The sequence below is a fragment of the Protopterus annectens genome, chromosome 1.part0 (assembly GCF_019279795.1).
Source record: "Protopterus annectens isolate FY-2018-M chromosome 1.part0, PAN1.0, whole genome shotgun sequence".
Classification (NCBI taxonomy): domain Eukaryota; kingdom Metazoa; phylum Chordata; order Ceratodontiformes; family Protopteridae; genus Protopterus; species Protopterus annectens.
Genome location: NC_056725.1, coordinates 1,602,306,712 through 1,602,334,471, shown reverse-complemented (window position 1 = coordinate 1,602,334,471; position 27,760 = coordinate 1,602,306,712).

Genomic DNA, 27,760 nt, shown 5'->3' with positions numbered 1-27,760 from the left:
TTAATAATCTTGGCAAGTTGGCACAGTGTACTGCAGTGCACAAACATGCTTTATAGAAAAATGAAAAAAAATGGGGAAAAAAATTAATATGTGACAGAAATGTATTACAGGACCTTGCGTGCTAACATGGTAGGGCTATGAAGTGTGTAGTTTCCAGGCTGTTAGCATGGATGTCTGTGCAAATGAGGTAGAGTTACTGAATAGCAGAAAGGAGTAATTGTGTCTGCATATCCTCTTTGTGTAGGCTTAGACCCATGTTGCTGTTTACACAGGATGTAGCTGACATCTGGAGAAGTGTGTCCATTGACTTCTAAGCTCATTTCAGCTTAAGTGTACATGATTGCATGGCATGCCACCTGGCTGAGGATGTCCTTTCGGGGGGTCCACTAACTTCTAAGCTATGTTTACCTTTGGCGCAAGTGTTTATGTGACGCACTGCAGTGATGAGTGTATCTGAAAACCAAATGTATTCATAGGTTCATAGGTTCTTGGGTTCATAGGTAGGTACTAGGCTATTGACCCTGGGGCCTATATAAGCCTAGGCAAAAAGGTTCCCTGGCTTTTGCCACCCAAGAAAATAATTTTCCTGTGCCCATGTCAAGCAGAGCCACAGAAGTGATCCCCTGGGTGAATTTTCTATTTCCCATCCAGTCATCAAGGTTTTTCTTAATGAGGGCCAATGAGGAGCTTTGCTTGACATGAATGGGTAGTTTGTTCCAGAGTATGGGAAGTCTCTGGGACAGGAACCTATCCCTCCAGCATGTTCTGTTTATTGTGGTGACAAGGTTTAGGTCCCTGGAGCATGTGGTTCGGAGAGATTGGGATTTCTTTAAGTGTAGCATGTCCAGTAGCTCTGGGTTTGATATAGCTTTGTATGTTAGGCAGAGATCACCTCTGAGTAGGCGATATGCTACAGAGTAGAGCTGGAGGTTTTTGAGATGGTCTGCGTATGGCATCTGTTTGAGGCCAGTAATCCTCTTAGTGAGGTATTTATGTGGCCTTTCCAATTGTTGTAGGTGTCTTTTGAGATACATGCCAAATGGGGCATTATAGTCTGTAATGGGACTGATGAGTAGAGAGGAACAATGACCTCCTTTATTCTAGAGGAGAACCTTTTTGTGATGAGGTGCGCCACATAGAAGGATTTCCTGACTACTGTGGCAATATGGCTATCAAGAGAGACTACTGTCTACTTGTGTCCCGAGGTCTCTTATCACACTTTCAGTATTTAGTGAGCTACCACCTATGTGGTAGTTCATGGGTACTGAGTGTTTCCCAAAGGGGATGACAATGTACTTCTTGGCATTGAGCTTGAGGCCATGACTTTGACACCAAGCATCTGTCTCTGTGAGGCCCTTATGTAGAATGTCTACATCATTAGGTGATTCTATTATGGGTCTCAGTTTACAGTCATCTGTGAACTTTGTTAGCCAAAGATCTTCTGTGTTGGCCTGCACTTCAGAGAAGTAGATGCTGAACAAGAGAGGACCCAGGACCGAACCCTGTGGTACTCCACTCATCACTGGTCTGAAGTCAGACTTGGAGTCGGCTACTTTACTGTGTGGGTTCTGTCAGTGAGCCATTTGGCCACCCATCTTGTGACATAGGGATTTATGCCCAGTTTAGTGAGTTTATCTATAATTCCAGAGTGGGAGATGGTATCGAAAGCCTTGGCAAGGTCAAGATAGGCTGTTTGCACTGCCTTGCCCTCATCTATAGCTCTAGTGACTGTTTCAAAGAAGTCAATCAGGTTTAGTAGACATGATTTACCTTTTACAAACCCAAACTGAGTGGGGTCCAGGGTTTGGAGGTTACCTATGTCTTTGTTTATAAGCTCCAAGATGATACATTCCATGGCCTTGCAGACCAAGTTCGTCAGGCTAATGGAGTGGAAGTTTCGGGGGTACATGGTGGCACCCCCTTTGTGGAGTGGATAACCGTCACTGTGCACCATTCAGTAGGCACATAGCCTGAGGTGAGGCTATGATTGAACATGGTATTTAGGTGGGGTGCCATTTCGTTCTGTAGTTCTTGCAGTACGCAGCCTGGGATGTTGTCTGGTCCCATGGATGCTGTGTTCTTGGCTTTGGAGAGTGCGGTCTTTACTTGTTCATCCATGATTACAGGGGCTTTGCATTCTTCCTGTATTAAGATGGGCCCTTTGGAGGGTGAGAGGGGGGTAAAGTTAGCACTGAACCTATCTGCCAGGATGTTGGAAATATCGGTTGGTTCTGTATATTTAGTGCTATTGTGCTGTAGCTTTGAGCAGATCTGAGTGTTGTTATTGACTATAAAACTACTCCAAAGCCAACTTCATGCTTCTTAATGCACTGTATAAGCACATACATGAGTGCATGAATCGTGCCATCCCCAACAGAACCAAGATGCTATCCTCCAAAAAAAGGAAGCCAATCTGGTGGTCCCCTGCCATAAACAAGCTCTACAACAGAAGGAAGAAGCTGTTGCAAAAAAGAGTAAAATCCCAAGATTGGAAGAAGTGGTCTTGCTTAAAGGTAAGATGAAAAAATGGTTTATCCTAAACACTGCAGTGTGCACTAGATGAGTTAGATGTGAAAGTAGGTAATTTAAGTTTTACCTGTCTAAAAGTTAAGTTTTAGTGGAGAGTCACTATTTTTAAAACAGCAAGATAGATTGAAAGGGGGTGGTCACTTTTGTATTCTGGTACTATGGAATACAGTAGGATGGCCAATAAATTTAAAAAGTTCAAGGGTAGTGATTTCACAAAATGATAATCTTGTGCATACTCACACCAGCCAGTAAAAGCAGAGAGGAAATGAGATATATGGTCAAATTAACATAAGGGGCAGGCATCTAGAAAGATGGTGTTTAAGAACACACCAGTAACTGGGTGGGATGGTGAGAAAAAATTCTGTCTGACTCACAAGAGACAGAGTTGTGGTCTCTTTTCAAGTTTTAGTATGCAGTTAAAAGCAGAATATATGTAAAACACATTGTAAAGAAAACAAATCATAGTATACAAAATAGAAAAAGGCTATAAAATAATACAAAACAACAAATAAAAAGCAAACTAACCTTTCTCTCACAGCAAACTGTAGCAGAATCTGGGTGAGCCTTTCCAGTAAAGTTCTGAAATGTTTTATTTTTACCCCTTAAATAGAAGGTTTAGTTCCTTGCTCCACCCCCTCACTTCACAGATGATTAACCTTAGCTGACCTGTTGTAACTTATGTGTGACTCCTTAACTGACCTCTTCTAATTTTTGTCTGACTCACAAGAGACAGAATTGTGGTCTCTTTTCAAGTTTTAGTATGCAGTTAAAAGCAGAATACAAGTAAAACACAGTGTAAGGAAAACAAATCACAGTATACAAAATAGAAAAAGGCAATAAAGTAATACAAAGCACAACAAATAAAAAGCAAACTAACCTTTCCCTTACCGCAAACTGTAGCAGAATCTGGGTGAGCCTTTCCAGTAAAGTATTCAATCAGTTTCAACCCTTGTTTAAGCTAAAATAGGGCCATTATGATGCTAATTATATTGTAGGCAGGTGGAATCCAACATAGTTAGCCAATCACACATTCTACATCTACAGCAGAGAGTATGGATGGTGCAGTGGTGCAGCAGTAGAGTTGTTGCCTCATAGCCAGATGTTCTTTGGTTCAATTTTCAGTTAGAGTGCCTTCTGTGTGGAGTCTACATGTCCTCCCTGCGTTTGTGTGGGTTTCTTCCCACATTAAAAAGGCATGCGTTTGGAGTGTTTCTCACTGGGCCTCCACTGAAAATATGCTTTTTTCCAAGTTAGACTTTTCCGGTTAACGAATGTTAAAAAAATAAAATAAATAAATCTATAAAGTATGCACACACCCTACATTCTGATTTTTCCACAATATTCTGGACCATTGGAGTACAGACTTTGGAATTTTAACTGAGATAATGCTAGAGGCTGCTGCACGTCTGCTACATCTGTATGTGCTAGATGCTGACGTCAATGCTGCTGCTGCTGCTGACAATAGGCCTAGACAGAGAAGGAAAAGAGTGTTCAGGCCCAGGGTGACCTTGCAAGAGCTACATGAGGTGGAGATTATAGAGTGCTACAGGGTGGACAGGGACATACTCAAGAACTCACTGAGCTCTGCCTCCCTCAACTCAGGCCCATAGTCAACAGAGGGGAACCCATCCCAGTGGAAACAAAGGTATGTGCAGCCCTTAGGATACTAGCTACAGGTACTTCCCAAAGACTAACTGGGGACATGATGGGGGTCTCACAGCCATCAGCATCCAGGGTACTCTACCAATTCCTGCTACCACATGCCAGTGAGCACATTTCTTTTCCCCTCACCACTGAGACAAGTGCCAGGAATATGCAACACTTCTAACATGTACCACACTACCCTGAAGTACTGGGTGCCATAGATTGCACTCATGTACACATCAAGGCACCACCTGGTGAGGAGGGTAGAATCTACATCAACTGCAAGGGGTACCACTCCATCAACTGCCAAGTCATGTATAATGCCTAGAGGATTATCAAGAATGTGTGTGCTGGCAGTCCTGGCAGTTATCACAGCTCCCATATCTGTCATGCATCACAGCTGTACCAGATGTTTGCTGGGGGGACATCCCACGTCTATTTGCTGGGGGATTCTGGCTATGCACTGGAACCATGGATGATGACACCCATCAGAAATGCACATACACCCTTGGAAGAATGCCATAATGAGGCACCCGCACAAACTAGGAACATCATAGAACATGTGTTTGGACTTCTGAATTCACGGTTCTGGTGTCTTGATATATCTGTTGGAGCCCTGCAGTACTCTTCAGCCACATGTGCACATATGTTCACAGTGTGGGCTATGCTGCACAAGCTGATCCTGTGGAAACAGCTCCAGCAGGATCAGCAAAGGAATGGGCTACACAGCCCCCCACCAGTGTCTAGGTCATCACAGCCACAGTCACAGGAGGACTTGGAGGAGGAACCCCATTATGATGTCCCTGAAGGCAGATGTAGGCATGCCCAGTATGCTGTGGCTTTGGCTAAGAGATAAGGCATAGCACATTCTTGGCAACCTAGGGCCCTAGGGGCTAACACCTTACTCCTATTCACATACATATATTAAAACTGATGCCAAGCAGCCCACGCATCCTGTACCTATCCATGTATTGGCTGTGTACTGCTTGTATTAGACAGAGTCAGCCATGAACTACAGTTCTGTCAACTGCTGCATTCGCAAGGTAAGTCTCTAACCTGCACACTACTTGTAAGGATTACTATAATATGGTATTGTATGTATGGATCTGCTGCATTTATGCAAGGAAATATAGTGAGCTATTTGGACAGAAGTAACATCCACATGGGACCACAGATACCCAGTCCACTAGTATATGTTCCTTCATATTCAATTTGCCTCATGGTTGAAATATTCAGTCAAGGGAGATGTTAAACAGTGGTATCAGATGATATTTGGACTACTGTGTATCCCAGCAGAACACGGCTTTCTCATATAACTGCTTTAACAGTAAGTCATCAATGGTATATCAGCAGTCCAGGCAATCTCAAGGCAATAACAGAGAAGTTGATCACACACTGTATGTCACACTTAGCTCAGGAATTGCAACATACATATGTATGCTGTTGATTATGTGACGAATGACTCCTCTCTGTCTTGCAGCTTTTGTGGCTCAGTGAACTAGAGAAATGATCATGGGAGATGGTGTTGATGGTCCAAATCAGGAAGTATCCACATCTTTTGCATGTGAGGTATTATTATGTTGGGGTCTTCACAGACTGTCAGTCTTTATGTGGTGTAACATTACAAACATCTGTCACATATTAATTACATCAGACAGTGAGCGAATGCCATGGACATTTTAAGTGAAGTGCAGTACTGCAGAAACAGGGATGGATGTCATTGTCTGTAACACAAAAAATCCCGGACTGGAGACAGGTAGGTGTGGGCTGGAGTCAGTTTATAAATACTGACAGTCTCACTGGACATGCCCATACACAGTTAAACTGAGTGCAGTTCTGTTGCCCCTTCATCAAAATGACCTGTTATGTATACATATGTCTCTACATACATACATACATACATACATACATATATGTATACATATCCATCTGTCACTATCTCACTCTCTCTTATTTACATAGTATTTCTACCTCTATGTATTTTCAAATAGATCTCTCTCTCTTTCTCTCTCTCTCTCCCTCAATACATATATATATATATATATATATATATATATATATATATATATATATATATGCATACATATATCTCAGTCTCCCCCCATATATCTACATAGCACATATACATATCACACACACAGCTTACAAAAATATGTGTGTGATTGCCTGTATTGTCCTACATACTTGAGTAAAGCTGCTCTATCACACATCTATAATGTTGCTGAAAGGATCCAAAGTAAGGGCTCAACAGTACATAATGCACTTACCTACAGATCCCTGTGCCTGCTGGATGTCACCACATAAACAGCAACAGATGAGCAGGTGGTGTAATGTATAATGTTGTTTATGCATGCATGGACAGGGCACATTGTTTCTGCCCACATGCTTGCCCATCCAAGTACAAACAGCCACATATAGCCATACTGGTAACCGTAGAGACATAGCTATGATAATAACAGTTATCTCACTGCTAGGATACTAGATGCAGATAACAGTACAAAGTGATATCACTCTGTAGGCCACAGATGCTGTTCAGCACAAGCCTAATTTGTGTAATCCCCAAGTAAGTTTGCCTGCAATCACCTGTAAAACAGACAGCTGTGGTGCATGCAATAAGTACTTTGATCTATGGTGTGTTAGACTAAATAGGTGGGAGTTTTAATCTCACTCCAGGCCACTTGTTTCATGTGTGTGTGTGTGTGTGTGTGTGTGTGTGTGTGTGTGTGTGTGGTGTGTGTGTGTGTGTGTGTGTGTGTGTGTGTGTGTGTGTGTGTGTGTGTGTGTGTGTGTGTGTGTGTGTGTGTGTGTGTGTATCCCCCTGTCAAAACAGCTAAGAATCCATCATTGGCTATCAGACTGAATTGTTATGCACTTAGTGGCCCTGTAAGTTGCTGCTGGCTTCCAAACTGCCCTCTTCTCCAAGGTTTGATGATATTGTCTACCTTAAAACTACCAACAACTAGTGTAGTGTCACACTTAAGCTGTGGCACCTATGATAAGTATTGTGTGTAAGAATAGATAAGTAGGGGCTCTAGTCTCAATCTAGGTCTATTGCTATGTGTATGCTTGTATAACATAAATATGATCATCTCAATAACTTATAAAGAAATAGGGAAGTGCAGTATTTTATGTGTAGCAGGTGATGTGACCCTCCAAATGCTTGACCACAACTAGGTCTGCTGATGTCATCAAGCATAATATGTCCTAATGTAAACCAACAAGAGGAAACTCACAAACACGGTAAAAATCCAATAAACAATAAATATGAGCAGAGATAATGGGAAAAATCCGTTTTATTATTACAATGGTGAGTGCTTTCATCTTATACAGTTCCAAAACTTTATGAGGTGCTCTGTTTGCCATTAGGCAGGTTTCTGTTTCAAAGGTGTGTTAAAGTCTGCTAGACTACTCTCTCCCATCAGCATATATTACTATGCCACCTAAAGATATGCAGCATGTACAATCAAGCAGGATCACACATTGCCCTATATGCAAGACAGAGATCACCTCTGAGTAGTCTATATGCCACAGGCTAAAATGACACTCATTTCAGATTATCCCCATTGCATACATGCTGAAGACATGAAGTTCCCTTGCGATGGACCATGCTGTTGTGTGCAATTGCCTTTACTGCTTGAAAAAATACATTACCAAATGGCCATTGCACTCAGATATTGGCATGCTGAGGGAAGAGTACATGCAGGTTATGAGTATGTCAGTTACAGGTAACTGTGCCCTCAGCTATAACATATTATTCACATCATACCACTGGGGAGACATGGTGATCTCAGGCACATTAGGTGTAAACCTGTGTGGCCAGGTCTGTGCACCCAGTTCTTTCACCCCTGAGTATATACATCACATGTTGTGACTGATGTGCTTCTTACAAGGTACATAGCTATCAGTAATGGAAATTACACTACATACAGATTTGCGTGGAGTTTATGGCCATTAGTATGTCAACAGGCATTTGTTTATCAATACCCTCTTGTAGAATATTGACATAACTCACAGACTCGATGAGTGCCCACAGTTTGCAGGCATCAGGCAACATTGTTAGCCGCAGGCATTCAGTATTTACTTATATCATTGTTAAATGGATTCCAAGCAGTTGAGGACCCAGGACTGAGCCCCGTTGAACACTGCTGCTCACAGATCAGCTATTGAAGGCAGATGTCTCTATGTTGAATATTTGTGCCATCAGTGTACCACTTAGTGACTTCTACAATGATAGTACTATGGATGCCTAAGTGGGTGCTTTGTAAATGATGCCTGAGTGGGGGATATAGTCAGATGGCTTGGCTCAGTCCAGGGGGTTATATGCCCTGATGTCCCTCACCCAGGTCATTGGTGACTGCCTCTAAAATGTCAACCACATTTAACAGTCATGATCACCCTGTCAGACATCCAAACTGTGTACAGTCAACTGTGTGTAGATCACATATATGTGTGCTGAGCAGCTCCATGATGATTGCCACTATGTCCATACAGATCTGGTTACTTAGGCAAAGAGGTCTATAGTTCTGGTGGTCAGTGTATGCACCACCTCTATGCAAGGGTATAACAGTTGCTGTTGTCCAGTCATCTGGGGTGCAGCCAGTGGTTTCAGTATGATTGCAAGGTGTTCCCAATGGTGTAAGCAATCCTTGTCAGATCTCATGTAGGATGCAGCTTGGGATGTTATCATGTCCAATAGATGCTGTGTATTCCCCATAGACAGGACATTTATGACCTGCTCTATAGATATGGAAGCTATGGGACAGGTTGTAGGAATGTCATTTGTCACATGTGGTGGAGACAGGGGAGTGAAGTTGATGCAGAACTTGTGGGACTACTGGTTAACTATGAGTACAGGCCCATTACATGTGGCATCGTTATGTATCAGTTCACTGACAATCTGGGCCTGTCCTTTGAGGTTACACATCTAACTACACTGTACAATGTGGTTCTGCTTTGTGTGTGTGGTTAATTTGGTCACCTACTGTGGCTACATAACATCACAACACTATGTGTTTGTTTTAACTGAGGAGGTTGTGCCTCCATTTTAGAAGGGCACCTTCACCCCAACTGTCACACAGAAATGTCCACCTCTTATTGTACATCCTGATAATGGCAGTTGTCCACCAGGCAGGTTTGCTGTGCCATGAAGAGCCTGTGTTCTTCCTGTCAGGTACAGCCGAGATCATGCAGTTGTAATGCTGCTGACATAATGCAGGGGTGTAGAGCTCTGCATACCTGCCTGTCCCATCTGAGGGAGAAGGTGCAGTCAAGCTACGTAAACCATCCCACAGGAGGTAATACATTGGTTTGTTGAAATATATATCTGATTTGCCTGCAAGGGGGTATTTCTGCTAGTAGTTTTAATTGAATTGTGGCTAGATCCCACCAGGGAGGACCTCACATTGGGGGGGGGGCTGCAGTGGTTACCCATATTGGTAAACACGATGTAATACATCGGTTCGCCTTGTAGGAATGTCACGGCACTACTCCAGGGCATTGTAGTTAAGGACGTGGACTAACCTTTGGGGAACTAAGCTGTAGCATGACTAAGCAACACAGCTGGTGGTCTCTTAATGCCACCCCAAACCATGGTGCAATGATATATCTTGATAGACACACATACATACATATATGTGCAATGGGTGTCTGGATTCATGGAGCTGCTCCTGTAGTTGACTATTGCTTGATTATGTGCCTTTTCAGTAGTGAATGGCACATGCAGTGTCTCTAGGAAATCACAGTGTTTCACAAAATCTGGATGTTTATCTGTCCTTAATGAGCATGTATACACCACCTGCATTACCTTGCACACTGTCATTTTGGGGGCTGAAGATGTTGATGGACATGTAGTCTGGCATGGCTGTGGTGCTGTTCACAGCCTTGAATCAGATGTCCTTAACTGCACATGTCTGCATATTCCAGGGTAGAGACATCTTCCATAGACTGGGGTTCAGTGTTGCCATACCCACTGTGTAGCACCATAACCATTATGTTGTATAAAGACGGTGTTTTTATTGCCAAATTTAACCTGAAGAGTGCATCTAAGATGCTTTGTGGGGGTGTCTGCAGCCTTCGCCAGTACTTCAAATCTCAGAGGTGAGAGATAAAGACCATCACTGGTGAAACATTGATGTCTGTTGAGCAAGGCATCCCAGACAGACATGTAGTAGATCCCCTTACAATGACACCACATGCTAAGGAAATTATTGACTTCCATCAATTTCTGTGTGTAAGGAGCCATTATCCTAAGTGACGGTCAACTGCAGCTGAAAGCTATGTGCATACCCGTGAGACACACAGACTGGCTAAGCACATACATGTGTCTGCATACAGTCCAGTGATGTATGTCCCTAGTTGTACACACCTGCAGGAACTATGATGTCAGCATTATATTAACTGATATTCCTTGATTTCCAGCAATGTGTGTTAAGGCCTATTGTGTCAACCCACAGATGACTATATGTGATCTTTCCCATATGTCTCCACTTGACACAGACATCAATGTGTCTCATGATGTAATCATCTAATGACTAAGAGGTGTGATTTTGTGTTTTGCCTCAGGTATTTGATGGTGAGAGGGTGGTGCATGCAGTATTATGTGTACTCTGCTCTCCAGGGTCAGGATTTTCTAAGGTGTCTGTTGTTTGGCAATGTGTCTGGTAAGGGGCTGCACACATGCAGGTGTGTGTGATGTGGGTGTACGTGGTGCAGGGTGTGAGCTGTGTATGTTGGCATAATGCTCATTGCCATATATAATGACTGCTGTTGGAGACACCATGGCAGCAAGGTTTGAAATGCAGTTACATCTGTGTTTGTGTGTCATAGGTGTTGACAGTCTGATATACAGTGTTTGTAGGCACACCTTGCAGTGAAGATGTGGATGTCCATGCATGCATAGAGGACTTGTGCAACTTTGCTTACATTACGTTGGCCTTGCAAGCGTATGATGTCTGTCAAGCAACCAGACAGCACACTGATTGTTGTGTGACATGATGTGGGTACGCAGACATGTGTTTTGGGTGCATAACTGCACAGTATGACATGCCTAGGGAATATGGCAGGTGGACACACATTGGCCAAAGGTGGCCAATCCCTTACAGTAGACCTCACAGCCTTGTCATGCAGATATCCACTATTAATCTTTTGAAGGGCAGGATGCATGACTAGCTGTGAAATTGTCATTTACAATGGCTCACCACTAGTGTGCTGATTGTTTCAGCAAGACTTGACATCTATGTCACTGGACATTGCACATTGTACTGTGGCTCTACAACAGGACTCCTAATAACCCTCTTGTCAGTTCCCTAGTGACATAACACCAACCCTGGAACAGAACGCATAATACATGCAAAAGCCAACTGAGTGCCCACGTTGTTAATCAAGGCATCTACTTATAGAATGGTATGTGAAGCCAACAGAGCCTTTCATGATGTTGGACAGCTATGTGTCCTGCTTCTCATTATGGGCTTCATAGCAACGTTTTGCATGTGATGACAGAAAATGTATCAGAGCATGGTATCCTATGTGAAAGTGGTGTCAGTGAGACCAGCATAAGTAGTTGCCAGTCACTGGCAATTCCATGGACTCCCATGCTTAACATAGTCTTCACAAGGTAATTGTGTCCTTCCAGTACATACTACTTGGGCAGTGTCCAGCTGAGAATACCTGTGTAAAACCCCCACCTTACCTTCACAGGCATACATATTACACTTCCCTAACTTGTTTGTCTGTGTGCTGTACAGACACCTTGGATGACTGTATTCTTGGAATATGCTGGAATAACTGTAATACTTCGTTGCACAAAGTACAACTAGCATGTAATGCTAAACAGTGTCTCCAGATCTCTGAGTCATGTGACATAAAACTCCATGAAAGGAGTTGGCATGGACACGAGCAGTAACACACTGTTGTACACCTACTGACACTAGACGAAACACAATTTGTTTTGCTCGAGGCCAGATCATGCTTACCTACTCTAACCAGTGGACCCCATTGAGTGTTACACTATGCAATGGATGATGGGAATATGACTCACTCTACCTACCATGGCCTGACAAGGTGTTTGACAATATTAAGCCAGCAGGTCTTGCTGGAAACAGTGTAGGTTATCTACAGAGTGTTATGCCAGCTGGTAGATAGGCAAGGGTCTGACAGTCATAATCTGGGAAGATAGCATTAAGAGACCTATGCTACAATGATGCCAGTCACCAGTGGATTTCCCCAGACATCATTAATGGCTTATCCCTTCTAGCCATTCCCTTCTCTGCTGCCATGGCCACTGTCAGTGCCTCTGACTGACTACATTTACAGGTGATTGCATATTAGGAGCTGTCACTGAATCCCACACAGAACCAACAGTTATCCTGGATGGCCCGAGACACACATTCAGTTGTTATCTGAGCCACTGATGAATACTAAATGCCAGCAAATGTGCAATACAATTCTTTGGGAAGTCATCCACCCCTGGAAAATATATAAGTGTCTGCACACTGCACACTGCATGCAGTTGAGCCATTAGTCATGGACTTATGGACACAGACAGTAATGTAGCCTTTGACTTTTACTGGTCGGTAAGATGTGGGGATGCATTCAATTTAGTACAATCTATACAGCAAGGTATGGGATGAAAATCTTGCACTGTCATTGTTATACTGAATTTGGCACTAATCACACCTATCATTGGGTGCATTGGCACCCTTGCTATGTCACTACCCAGGCATATCTTACAACTGTAGCAGCCACACAGGTTCCATGGTAAACCAATACACATTGTAAATAACATGTCCTATGGAGTCCATGTAAAGACTGTACATGTATAGTCTGTCTCCTAAATTCTTTTGAGGGGATGTGTATGGCTGCCATACAGGGAGGTATCAGCTCCCACTGTGTACCTTCCACCTATTCATGACAGGACTAACACTTCTTACCTGTTCTACACACCTACACCATCACTGTGTTATAAATAGTTCATGCTGGAGAGACAGGTATGGGACACAGACACTGCAGCCTACATGTTACAGGCTCCCCATCCATGTGAAGCATGTCTGCTGTAATGCACATCAAGTGCAAGTTCCACAATGGGATGCAGAACAAGACAATCATGACTGGTGTAGGAAAAATGTCTGTAATGGACACAGGAAATTTGTAATGGGTCATCCCCATCACCACATCTTGTAGATATGCTAGCTCCCAAAACCCTGATGACACTTATCAAGTGTATCAGACCTTTTCACAGATTAGGGATGCATGAGTATGCTGACTGATTCCATTGGCCTTGCTAGCCTGTTATAGGCATATGAACCTATGGAGCCATGCACCTATAATGCTGTACCTTGCTGAAGACATACTTATTCTGTGCTGACATTCCATCCTGTGCTGTGACATCTATGGCTTTATTGCTACGGTGTATCCATAGGTGTCCCCAACAGAATCTCGAAACAGAAAGAGAAGCATATCTGTGACACACCTTTCATTGTGTAAGTATACAGCCATTAATACATCATTCAACATAAGGTACACATAATTATGTGGCTTACGCATTGCAAATATCATCATACAGTATCTGTCAGTAACCACTACAACTGGCATAGCAAAGCAACACTGCATTACACAAGTACATTTTAATTTATATAGTCACCTTGTGCATTAGACACATAGCTTCATTTCCCTGCATTGATGACAAGGATGACAGGAATGTGGCACTGGTATCGCCACTTGCACAGGGTATTGTGTGGTGGTGTAGGAGGCCTAGGCTGACCCAAAAGCTTGACTGCATGTGTGTGAGTCAGGAAGGGTAGCAGGAAAGATATACCATGGAAATGTGCCATGTGTGTCTGTAAGTGACCTGCATTTGACAATGGTGTATGAGTGTGTGTGTGTGTGTACACAGTCAAGCTCAATGCTAGCCCCACATATGTGCATTTTGGACAACTTTGAACCATGAATGGTAGAGCTGACAGTTCAATGTCTCTGGCCTCAAACTCCGGAACTGGCTCTGCCAGGAGTTGCACTGGCACCTTCATGGCCAAGGTCAGAGGCAGTGCTAGTACCTGACAGTGACTGGTGTCTGCTGGGACCATGTCCTCCATGGGAACACCGAGGACCATGAGCCCATGACCTGCTATGTCTTGGTGTGGAAAGCACACTCCCCTCTGTAGCACTGGATGAACTGCCACTACGGGAGCATGATTGATAGTCTGTGATCTGTCTCAGCCTACCTTCTTTCCTCTTCATCAATGAACTGATTCAGGGTGTCAGCAATGTGGTGGAAGCAGTCACAGATGTCAGACTTTGCTGCATCCATAACCCTAAGAATGCATGTGGAGTTCCTTTCAGAATGTGTCTGTACCTCCATGATGACCCAAAAAATGTGCTGAGTGACCCATGATGTGACACCTGCAACAGGTAGTGGACAGACAGCAGGCCTTCTACAAGCACGCCTATCAATCTGCCTGTGTGGAATCTCACCAGATCTCTGGCTATGGTCAGTGTCTGCACTAACTGGAGCCATAGTTGCCGCACTTTCCTGCTCAATGTCCCCAACTTCTGACTGTACAATATTTGTGGCCTCTGGGGACTGGGTATGTGTGGGCATACTGACTGTATGTGGTGACAATGAGGACAGAAGAGGGATGCCAACCTCTGGGACATATTCAGCCCCTGAAACCCCCACCTGTGCCTCACTCTGGCCACCATCATCATCAGAGTCTGAAGAGACACTGACAGCTGTAGTTACTTGTAAATAAAAGCTCTTTACACTGCAATCTCATCAGCAACAATGAGGTGCACTGTTGATATTTGTGAAGTCTCTGCACAGCTGACACATATGACAATCTGTAATGTCCTGACAATACTGTCACATCTATCAGTGTGGTCACACCTACAAGGCATAAGTATGACTCTAACATGTATACAGTCAGAAGATATCTGTGTAGTTGGCATTCATGCCAACAGTACAGCAATCCAGTCAGCAGGCCTGTGATGACACTTTAGAGATTACATTGCTCTAAACCTACATCTATAACAAAACAGTATTGTGCTTACTAGGAGCAGGACCACAGCCTTGTCTGATAGCTGATGGACCTGTGAAAGGTGAGGGAGCGGTAATGTCAGTACCACAGCATGTTGCACCACAACAAGGTAATACATCCATATAGCTCACATTTACAGTAACTATTGTGTTAATTGTTATATTGGTCAACATCTGAGCATGAGAGTCAAATTGCAGTTAAACCCTCCCCCCAAAGAACAAAGAACTGACACTCATGTAAAAGTATGTACACCCTGACACACTGAATGCTACAGTACTGCAATGCTGATCAAACTAAGCTTACATCACACTCATCTGCCATGCCAGCTATGACACCAGCATCCACGATGTACGGTGTGATGGATGCTCCCCTGGGAGCTGTTGTGTGTGCCTAGGTTCACCAGGAATTCCTTAGTGGCTGAGAGTAGTTGCTCTGCTGCAGCCACTCCATCAGTAATGCCATGATCCCTGGCTGCATCTGCTACTCTTCTGTGTGCAGCATTGATCATGTCTGTTGGGTGGTGTCAAACCTGCTCATATGTCCTGCTCTGATGACCTGTGGCATTCATGTCATGGACAAGGTCATCCCACAGTGCTGCCCACTGTTTTCTGTTTTAGCTCCCCCTGGACAGTAGGAGTTCATGGTGTTGCCAGAGGCCTTCCAGTATAATATCATTCTCTGCCTTCATGAAAGGTGCATGGCATCTTGGATACAAGTTTCCTGAAAGACAACAAAATGGGAACACGTCAGGATCACATAAGTGGAAGTACACTATGTAGAGATACAGCAAGAAAAGAATGGCTGGCATTATCCACTACTTGATCGCACATGTCATATTCCACAGTGTGCAAACATACTAAGCATGCAGATACAACAAAGATACTAGCAAAACTCAGCTATTCCTGTGTGTGCCATGACAGATGCTGCTGTATGATCATACACCCAACACTGGAGTTTATTGTAGTGTGTCCCCTAGGGGCAACCCCCCTGATGATATGTCAAAACAACAGTGCCAAACAAATAGCAGTGTGCTATTATAACCAGTATAAAGGGACAGTCCCATGAAATCAGTGTGCCACATTGAAAAAAAAAACATTCCTCCCTTGATGTACACCTTCTGTAGGTGTAACAAATCTGGAGATCAATGGCATGTCATTAGCATAGGTCTAAGACAGGCTTAATGCTGTAATCCATATTCCTGTAAGTATATTTACACATCTGCATCCTGCTGTATACAAAAAGGTCGCATACCTGATGGAGTGCAAAACTCCTCTGTTGATATGTGGTGATATTTAAGTTTTTGCAAATGCGCGTTCTGTGTTAAGAAAGTCTCATACAGAATGGTTCCCCATAGCCAGCTGTTTGCCTTTTAAACATGCTTCTCATTCCCAGGTGATTGCCCCTTAACCAGTTTGTGGTTCTGAAATGCTAATTGCAACCAACACAGCTGATTTGCACTATCATCAGCCAATGACATGCAACCACTGTACAAGATATAAGACCTTGTTGTAGATTAGAAGCCCTTTCTGATATATTGTGCTGGACATTACTGGGGTAAGGAGACTACATCATCGCAGAGGGTAGGTCTGTAGCAGCTACTTTTGCATAGAGATATGTGTGCTACAGGCTGCAGCTGCTGCTGCAGGTAATAGGCATAGGCAGAGAGTGTGAACACTTTGGAAGACAACAAGCTGTAACTGTAGGAGCTCTGGCAGCCTTGTTGTAGAGACAGAGCCAGAGTGAGGGTACCCATTCCACTTCAATTATGGCATGTGTTTAAGGTAAGTATGTTAGGCAACGATATCACTAACAGAGTACTAGGCCACATGTTTGTTGTGTCCTTGAGCAACATAGGGGATAACTATAACATTATGTCCACCATTTGGGCAACTGTCAGGCCATGTGTCACAGTCTGGTACTCATTTGGAATGTGTATACTAGCAGTCCTTGTTTAAAGCAGGGACTTCTGATATTAGTGGGCCTTATTTGCATTACTTGAATTTAAATCCCCTGTGAATGCATATCAATGCATGACCTGACACTTTATGCACTTATAGTTTTGCTATAGAGATATGTGAAATGTGTTCCTATGTTCCTATCAGCAGGCCTGCAAATTCCATCAGTGAAAAGCAGACATTTCATTTGAAATGCATTGTGTGGATAAAGAGTGCATGACATTAATTTATGGCTTCACAATAATGTAATTTAAATGCTACACACCACTGGATTTGAACCCAGGACTGTGTGTGGCAAAATGTACTGTTTAGACAGTATGTAACAGACTGAGCTACTGAGTCACTCTTATAGCAGGTGTATCTGCAAGATATAAGTGCACACATACAGGCTGTGACATACTTTTTTTAACATCCATCATTATGTGCATGGCTTTATATGGATGCATTTCTGCTCAGTTAAACGTGTTTTGCATTAATGCATTAGCAGGTGTATTTCTAAATGTTGCTGATAAAAAGGAACTTTTACCTGCTATTAAAGACCTCACTTATGTCCATTATTCTGTTTGACTTTCTAGTGGTGTACTCTTGCACCAGACTTCAAGGTGCATTCACATTTTTTCATTACACTTTAAGCAAGTTTGCATGATACGGCGAAATGTGCAGCTCCACTTACACATGCTTAATGACTGTAACTTGCAATTACTATGTTTTGCTTAAACCACCTATTTTACTTAACAGCTGTGTGGTGTGGCAAGTTAATGCTGTGGTCTGCAGGGGCGATGGTCTTGGATTCAAAATAGGGGGCAGGTGTTTGTTTCTTTTAAAACACATATATCAATATAGCTCCATTTAGTTGAGCTTAGCAAAAATATATAAAAAATAGAAAAATTGGGAGATAGGAAAGTGGTGAAATGGAGTGGAGACAGGGGGGGAAACATAGTGAAAGGCAGGTAGGTATGTGCAGGAAGTGTGTAGGAAAGAACCATAGCTATTCATTTCTTGTCAGCAACAACTGTGCACTTTGAAGAATTTGTAGATGACTTTGGAGTCTCACCACCAGAGAGAGGGGTGAGGACAACATAACTGTGTTGTTAAGCCAAATGGACCAAATTATGTGGATGCAGTGGACAAGTGTGCAAAATGAAGAACTATGTATGGGACAATATTTTTATTTGAGATACCTGCCCATTTTTTTTAAGGTTAGAGTGGAATGTTGGGGAAGGGACATAGTACATGTGGGGGAGGTAGGGTGGGTAGGTGAAGAAGCTTTTGCAGACAGGCAAGACCGACAAGACAGCAGATGGGGGTGGTGTGTGACACAAAACAGGGGTAAACACCTTGGATGGGGGGTGTTGTAGAATTGCAGTCCAAAATGCCTCCACAAGGTAGCAGCATGACTGACATCCCCACCCATGGGATGGTTGGCACTGCTCTGTCACTGCTCTGATGGTGGCAGTGGTTTAAGCTGGACTCTGGGGTGAGCCTGCCCCATCAAGGTGGCCAGCATGATCTTCATCTGGCGCAGGCATCATCCAAACCCACAGGAGAAAACCCTGTACACCAAACCCGGCAGTTAATCACAGGTGACAACTCCCCCTCCACCACCACCACTCCCAGAGGGGGGGGCCATCCTCATCCTGTGGGACAGTACTACCCAATGCTGCAGGTAGTACAGGGGCAGAAGAGGGTCACCACCAGGCTGGGTTCCAGATGTGCTAGGACCCGGTGCCACAGCCAGAGGAGGTAAGGTAGGTGGATCACGAGGAACCGGTCAACCTTGACAAGCTGTAGTAAAGTAGTTATAATAATAAGTTAAGGTTAGTAATAACCAAACTAATGTTAGTATTAACAGAATGGAATATAATATTGATTAATCCAAATCCATATTAAGGTATATTATGTGTAACACAACATTAAGCAACATAACAGTAAGTACAAAATAAAATAAAATAAATTATCAAGAGAGAACCAACAACGTATAAAAATAATGATAAAAATCAAATGTTTTCACAAATGGCAGAAAGCATTTAATAAAAAATAAAACATGATGGTAAGCACTTTCATAGAGATAACTCCACTTCTTCAGACCTAATTTCTACATAGTTAAACAATCACATGGAAGCCTGTCAACATTATAAAGTGGTACTGAGAGGGCTATGAGTATTAGTCATGCCCACATATGGTATTACTTATCCTGATTTATTAAAGAGCTGGCAATGTTTAAATCTGAACACCAGTTTTAATTACATCCAGTTGCTGTTTGATTATTTTAAACCATTTGAGGCTTCCTTGACAGACTCCATTATTGAAGTTTAACACATTTTGTTTGAAAAGTTTCCAGCCAATGTGGTTAATGCTCATTTAAGTAAAGTGATAGATAATACTATGGCTTATGAGGCGCGCTTGAAGCAACAAAAAATGAGAAAGAAAATTGAACAGAGACTTCCAAGATTTTAATGTGGGATGTGCTTTTGTGGTCTAAACGTGCGTCTACAAAGGTGCAGGATGTTAAGAATGGGACACACAGAGAATGTAATGATAAAAATGATAATGATAAAAATGTTGAGATCAATGTAACTGTTCCAACTGGTTCATCAATAGAATCAACTGGTATAACATCAGCACCAGTGATGAGCGTTTCTACACGGTCTATAACTTCGATACCTCAGATCAGAATAAGATGGGTGATGTGCGACCGAAGACCAGACATACTCTTGTTGGACAGACACAGGTATTTATGAAGCTACTTCTGCCGATATGTGATGTTGGGACAGTGGGAGAGGTTGCTCTAACAGCAGAGGGCGCAAACAAGACTATGTGCAGATGAGGACATTTGTATTAGACTCGCCAATAAAGGAGGGGCTATGGTAATTATGGATTCTGCTTTCTATGAAAAAACAGTATTAGATTTATTGAGTGATGTTGACACTTATGAACTTGTGACACTAGCTACAGTTCGTGATTTGATTCATAACAAGCACATGATGTTAAGTAACTGTCTACTTGAAGAAAATATTACAGCTGAAAAATATAAGTTTTGTATAGATGAAACACCATTGATTCCATCATTTCAGGCTTTGCCTAAAATACATAAAGATCCCATCAATCTCCCATTGAGACCTATAGTCTCTGGACAAGGATGGTGACTGAGACTGTCTATGTTTGTAGAGAAGCATTTAAGTTCTATTTTGAATACTTATGAAATGGTGTTGAATGACACCAAGCAGTTCCTGATGGAATTATATGCTGTATACTCAAACATGAGTGTAAAACAAAGCTATTTATTTGTAACTTTAGCAATATGTTCATTATTTCTGTTATTCCCAATGATTTAGGGTTGGAATTTATGAAAGAGATTTTAGCTAATCATAGCATATATACCACTGTGAAGATTGACTTGTTGTGTCTTTTTGTTGAAACTATCTTAACAAATAATGTTTTTATATATTCTAATAAATACTATCGACAAAAAGTCGGAGTGGCCATGGGAACCCCCTGCGCCAACAGTTATGCTAATGCTGTTTTGGCACAGTGGGAAACTAAATATGTACTTAACAATAATGATGTTGTGCCTTATATAACAATTTTTTGTAGATTTGTGGATAATGTGTTCATTCTTTGGTTAGGAGACAGTACTCAGTTAAGTAAATTTATAGAATATTTACACAAAACCACAACTTTTTTACAGTTCTCTGAGTGTTTCTGAAAGAGAAATAGAATAGTTGGACATGCAATTGGAGAAGGCTAGTTTGAGCAAAATCAACGCTACTAGATATAGGAAGAAATGTCATAAAAATTATATTTTACATTACAATAGTTTACATTCACCACACACATATATATATATATATATATATATATATATATATATATATATATATATATATATATATAATATTATTAAAGGGCAAGCAATGAGGATCTCATATCGTAATAATCAGTACAAGAGTTTTGTGAGGGACATCAGTGTTATGATAGAAGAAATGTTAGAAAGAGATTATAATAGGAAAAGCATAGATAAATATCTTAGTAATAAACTTAGGGGAAGGCAAAGCAGCTCCATATTTTTCAGGGTATATGGACTTTACACATGATAAAGATGATGGTTTTATTATAGTAGCACCTAAAGTCTGTTTATCTTATTCAAGTAACATTAGAGCGATATCTGAGATAGTGAAGAATAATTGGCATATCTTGAAATCAGATGAACAGGTTAACAGTGTGATAGGTTCAAGGCCATCCTTTTGCTTTAAGAATAAACGTTCATTAAAAAGACTGTGACTGGAATAGGAATAAGAAGAGAAATAGTGATACGTTCCAAGTGGGCACATTTCCCTGTGGGGCGTTGTAATTTTTGTCACTTGACAGATAGCACAACATTTTTATACATCCAATAACAGAAAACATATGAGTTTAAAGGGACAGTTACTTATAGATCGTAAGTCTTTGTGCTTGGCACAATGCCTAGTGTGTTATACATTTTATATAGGGAAAACAGATTGTATGTTATTGGAGAGGATTAGAGAACATATGACAGATATAAAGCAGAGTAGTGTTAACTGCTCTTTGGCTAGACATATTATAAAAACATCAGTAGAACCTAAGTGTAGGTTTAAAGTAATTGAACAGATAGAGGAGAATGGCTGGTTGGATGATATTTGTAATGTCACAGAAGACAAAGAGTTGTTCTGGATATTACATTTACAAGCAGAAAAAGAAGGGGGCTTGAATAACAAGGTATCTTTAAAACTGAGGCCCAAAGCTAGAAGACTGTGTATGTAAGTGATTCATTGTATCATATGTTTTTAAATGCTGAATGCTATTGGATTGTTGATTTTAATTTTAATATAAATTGATTGTTTGATAATATACAATTTAGGTCTGAAGAAGTGGAGCTATCTCTATGAAAGCGCTTACCATTGTGTTTTATTTTTAGCTTTCTGCCATTTGTGAACATGTTTGGTTTTTATCATACCAGTAAGCATGTTAACAGCAAGCCAGTAGGAAATAACCCATAAGGCCAGCAAAACAATCAGTTTAACAAACTATGTTAATATTAAATCATAATAATAAATAACAATAATAAATTAAAGAAGATAAGGTGTGAGGAGAGAGAGAAAACATACCATTTCAGACTTCACATATGATATCTTTAAAAAGACTGGTAATACATACTTCTACAGGTGTGCAGTGCCAGTTGTGAGTACAGTGACTACAATTCTTCTATAGATGCAGGTACACAACTACATGGAACTATTTCACATAATGTGCATGTACATGACTACCAAGGTGTTCTGTAAACGGATTTGAAGATACATTGCATTGCACATTGCAGGTAATCATTTATCTGGCAATTATGGACCAGGCAAACAGGTGGTTGTAATTACATTATGAAAAGTCATGACATTAAGAGGTATGTTTGTCTACATTAAGTAGACTAGACAGCCATTATGCCTTAGCTGGCAGGCATAGGTGTAGAACACAAAAGCTGTGACTGCAGGGGACAGCTGCAAATAATGTAACAGTTGACTGCAGCAACTTAGGATAGACATGCAATGAATACAGCCCTACTGCAAATATTAAGACAGATTTAGTTAGGACACCACAACTCTGCTTAACATTTTATTGGTATTGGTGTTAATTATCTGTGAAGTCTACATACGATATCTGCCCATAAAGTGGGCTAACTCACCCATATACCTGTTGTTTCTGGAGTGGGAGGAAAAGAGAGCATTATATGACTGAAATTGGCCTGGAGACAGCCTTGGACCATACTATGAGTTGTGCAATACTTTTTCAGGCAATTACTTTTGCATTCTACAGTTATTACAGGTTTACAGTTGACTGCAGCAACCTTACCATAGACATGCAATGCATACAGCTCTACTGCAATTAGGTTATGACACCACAATCCTGCTGTGTACCTTTTTGCCCACTGTTATTGGTATTATTTATTGTTTTTTGCACTACAGTTTTTATTATTAATTTATTATACTACAGTTCTAATTGTCCATTTATTGCACTATAGTTTTTATTGTTTATTCTTTATTACACTACAGTTATTATTTATTCTTTATTGCAGTACAGTTTTTACCATTTATTGTTTATTGCACTACAGTTAGCATAATATTTCCGTACTTACCACACTCGTGGTGCAACCTGGCCAGGTGCTCAGCATGGGATTGCATGATGTGAACCTTCTCAGCTGCAGCTGCTGGGAGAGAAGCACACCATTATGCATACCAGTTTTGCACATATTCAGCTTGCATTTTAGGAAAATAGTGGAAGAAATACTTACATATGTCTGGGGCATGCCCAGCCCTGGCCTCTTGGACCCAGGTGTCCAGAGTTCCCCTCTTTCTGTGCTTCAGATCATTATAGTGGTGACGGCACTGCTCACCAGTGGGGGGGGGGCAGTAGCACTGATAAGTTCCCTGGCTGACCAATCCCAGGCCTTACATTCTTAGACCTGGTAATCATCTTGCAGCAGCACAGGTTCATAATTGCATATCAGGAGCCCAACAAAATCCCTGGACTCCTGCACACCCCATCTCTACACCCAAAAGCATGCACCTTCACCAACACTGCCAGGCATACTGTTATAGAGACTGCAAGAACTGCTGCAGAATTCCCACCTATTGGCCTTGATATAGGTTGTTTTCCTGCCCTTACACATCATTCAGCAACAATCAAAAAAGTGCCACATTGCTTAACATCACACAAACCTCTTAAGTGGAGCTGAACATCATGAAAACTTGCACAACTGTGGTTTTAGCGAAATTTTGCAATGCGCAAACAGTAGCTGTTAATCACGTTTAAGCAGTGCTTAGCACCATGCAGCACTTCCAAATGTAAAAGCTTTATTTTTAAATTAAACAAAAAATGTCTACTACATTAAACAAATGGTATACACTTGCTAGGGACATGAACCCAGGACCTACAAAGCTTTAGGCCGTTACTCTACCCATTTAGCTACTTGGATAGTATATAAACTAGTACACCTTCACACATACTACTAAGCTACCATGCTACACAAACGGGCTTAAACGTAACCAGAAATAAATAATTAATTACATCTGGTTTTCTATTTTTAGATGTCTAGCAGGTGTCAGCTGTGTATGGGTAAGCACAGCTTGGTACATGCAAACAAACACTAAAAAAAAGCAGATAGGATAATTATGTCTGGTTTCTATTTTTAGATGTCTGGCAGGTGTCAGCTGTGTATGTGTAAGCACAGCTTGGTATTGCCGTGCTCCGCACCGTGCAAATGGGCATTAAAAAAAATTAGATATGTAGAACACAAACTATTAATTCACAACATATTTCACCAGTAGCAGGGAACATTACATGGAGCCTTACCCTGTACATAACATCTGACCAGGCATCCACAATCATGGGATTGCCTCCAGACATCTCCCTACACAGATTCAATATCCCTGTTACTATGCTCTCCCTCAGCAATGCACTATGATTAATATGCATGGCTTGCTGCAGAGTGGAAACATGGCCATGTACAGGATACATTCTGTGTAGGCTCTACATAGAGCCTACATAGATTTCATTGACTCCTGAAGCATGTTTCTTGCTATATACTTTCCTCGGGCTTTGAACTCTACTGCATAAACTCTACAGAACTCCTATAAAGAAAATACATTTACAGCAGTAGTTGGTTATACCTTGAAGAGTAACAATGCATCAACTTAAATACACATCATAAAAGTCATGACCTTTACCTGTATTATTAAAATGTTCATTACTTCAGTGGTTAGTACATAAAGCCAGTTAATACACAATGCCCTTGGAGTAACATTTATAATAAAATAGTCAAACATATATCTATGCTTTTCTCTTCTTTATATAAGTAATCCAGTTCCAACATGCATGTGAGTATATACATATACATATACATGTATCTGTCTATTTATCTGTTTCTGTGTGTCTGTCTGTGTGTGTCTGTTTGTGGTGTGTGATTGTATAGACAGGCAGACAGATAAACCCTGTCAGGCAACCACATTTCACCAGTGGACCTTTTCCATTTTGATTACTATCTTCATCCCCTTCATCTTCTACTTTTGCCTAACTTAAATATTCAGCTAATTTAGATGGACTTACATAATCCAGATCCTCAATATCATGATCAGACAACTGATAATTTCAACTTTTCCATTGCTGTCTTTCCACAAGTGAACAATTACATCCCATTTGTCAGAAGTGTTTTTAAAACAGCAGAAAAATCAATTAATCTTTAATTATCCATTGTCTACACACTATTTCATCCGAACTGAAATTTCTCTTGAAGCACGATTTGTAAAATAGTGATGATCTACAAAAGGTCATGTTTTCATTGTGCACCCCTTTCTCACTAGCAAACCCCTTTTTCTACATTAACTGCCAGAGCATTTACACAAGTTTCTAATCCTGCCTGTTCCCCTGCTCCATTCTTGGTATGATATTCTTCCAGTTCTCTGACTACAAATCAAATTTTCTCCTTTATGTAGATTGCTACTTAGCCTCCCTCTCTCCCCTCTCTGTCATTACACATCCTATACTCAAGCACATTGTTTTCCTTCATTTTTTCTCACTGGCCTATGTTTCTCTGACAGTAACAATATCCACTACCTTCTCCTTCATCATCACTTGCAGTTCACATATCTTCTTTATTTCTTCCTCTTTTGCAAAGTAATCCTAATCAGCAAGAGTCTGAGATACCCTTTTTGTTCTTTTTGTATGTTCTACATTTATTTTTGCTTTCTTTCTACTGACTGAATACCTGTCTCTTGTCTACTTCTGTTGCATCTGCTCTCCCCTTCCAAATTATTTTAAAAGTACAGTTGTTCATATATACTGTTCCAACTCGCAATTAGCTACCACTGTGGCTTCTCAACAAAGACTGTGCATGCCAGTTGCATGTAGCCATTTTCCCTAACAGGTCTCTCCCCATATGATCCCAATACTCCCAAGCCTTACTTGCTGATTGCTGTAAATAGTTGCTATAATCCTTCATCCTTTCTTTCTTCCATGTGTTGATTGCAAGCGCAGGTTCCATTTCTGAGAAGGTTATCGTCATTTTTCTAATCTGGTATCTCTCTTATACCTCCCTGATTCATTCTGCTACTATGTACCCTGTCTCTTCTGACAGGATATCAATGCCTAAGTGCATCACAACTTGTGACACCTCTTCCTCCTTGGTGATCACCATGGTCACCTTATCTTATGTGTCACTGAATCTAAGCCCTGAAACTAGTTTTACTGAAACCTCATTTCTCCATACTGACTTGTCAAAACTCTTAATCTTTTTTGTGACTGAGTTTCCAGTCCCAAAAGCATTCTTCTCTGTCCCATACCAGCTTGCAACTCCATATCTTCCTTCCCCACAGTTTTGATCTTTAGAATACCCTCTAATTTTTATCAACATATCCCTTCTTCTGTCATACTGGCCATGTCTTTTCTGTCATGCATCAAATCTCTTCCCATCTCTCCTATACTTTTCCTACAGGACTTGCACAGTGATCTGTCCTTTCCTCTTCTGTGATACTTGTATGGCTGGGTTTTCCCTCCTACCTAACTCTCTGGTGCTCTCCGTGTAGTTCTCACCCCTGTATAGTCACATGTGGATTTACCCCCCCCCCCCTTCATCATGCCTCTTCATCACTTGCCATTGCTGTATACACCTATCCTTTTGCCTGGCTTCCATTTACTTGCACTGTCTTTCTCTCTTTATGTTCCTCTGTGTCACAGTATTTGCCCATACATATCTGATAGCCTCTGCTTATGTCTCATTGCCATACACCTTTCTACCCCTGTCTTTTCACACACCATCATTTCTGATATTCTCCTGTTTTCTCCATTTAGAGAAACATTTGGACAAAGAAGAGTACTGAGACCATGTCTGAGAAGAGCCAAGCACTACCTATAAATATAAATGTGCCATTTTGTGTGTGTGTGTGTGTGTGTGTGTGTGTACATATATATATATATATATATATATATATATATATATATATATATATATATATAATATATGTGTGTGTGTGTGTGTGTGTGTGTGTGTGTGGGTCTACTTCATTTGTACGAAGTTTCAGTACTTCGAAACCCACTTGGTCAAGACCAGTTGTTCAAAGTACTGAAACTTCGAAAACGAAGTATGGAGATCGCAATACAGCGCGGAATGGGAATAGTCACTTTTCCTCACTGTAGTGTGATCTTGGAGTTGGTATATTTAAGTAGGGGGTGTGGGGGGCCACAGCCCCCCACATGGGGGGTGCAGGGGGTTTACCTCCCTGCAAAACATGTTTTCTGGGGATTTTTGTTTTTTTTTTACAGTCAGCCGATCCAGCGACTAGGCTTCAGTGAAAGAGCACTTTTGCTGTAATGCACTTTCGCTGAAGTGGGCATCTACTTTGTTTGTTCGATGTAACGTATTTTCGGACAAACAAAGTAGATCCATAATATATATATATATATATATATATATATATATATATATATATATATATATATATATATATATAGGGAACAAAAGGAACTTTCAAAGGGAAACATTAACTGTAAGAGAATTTTCAGAGGATTTGCAGAGAAAAAAATGTCTGCTTAGTATTCATA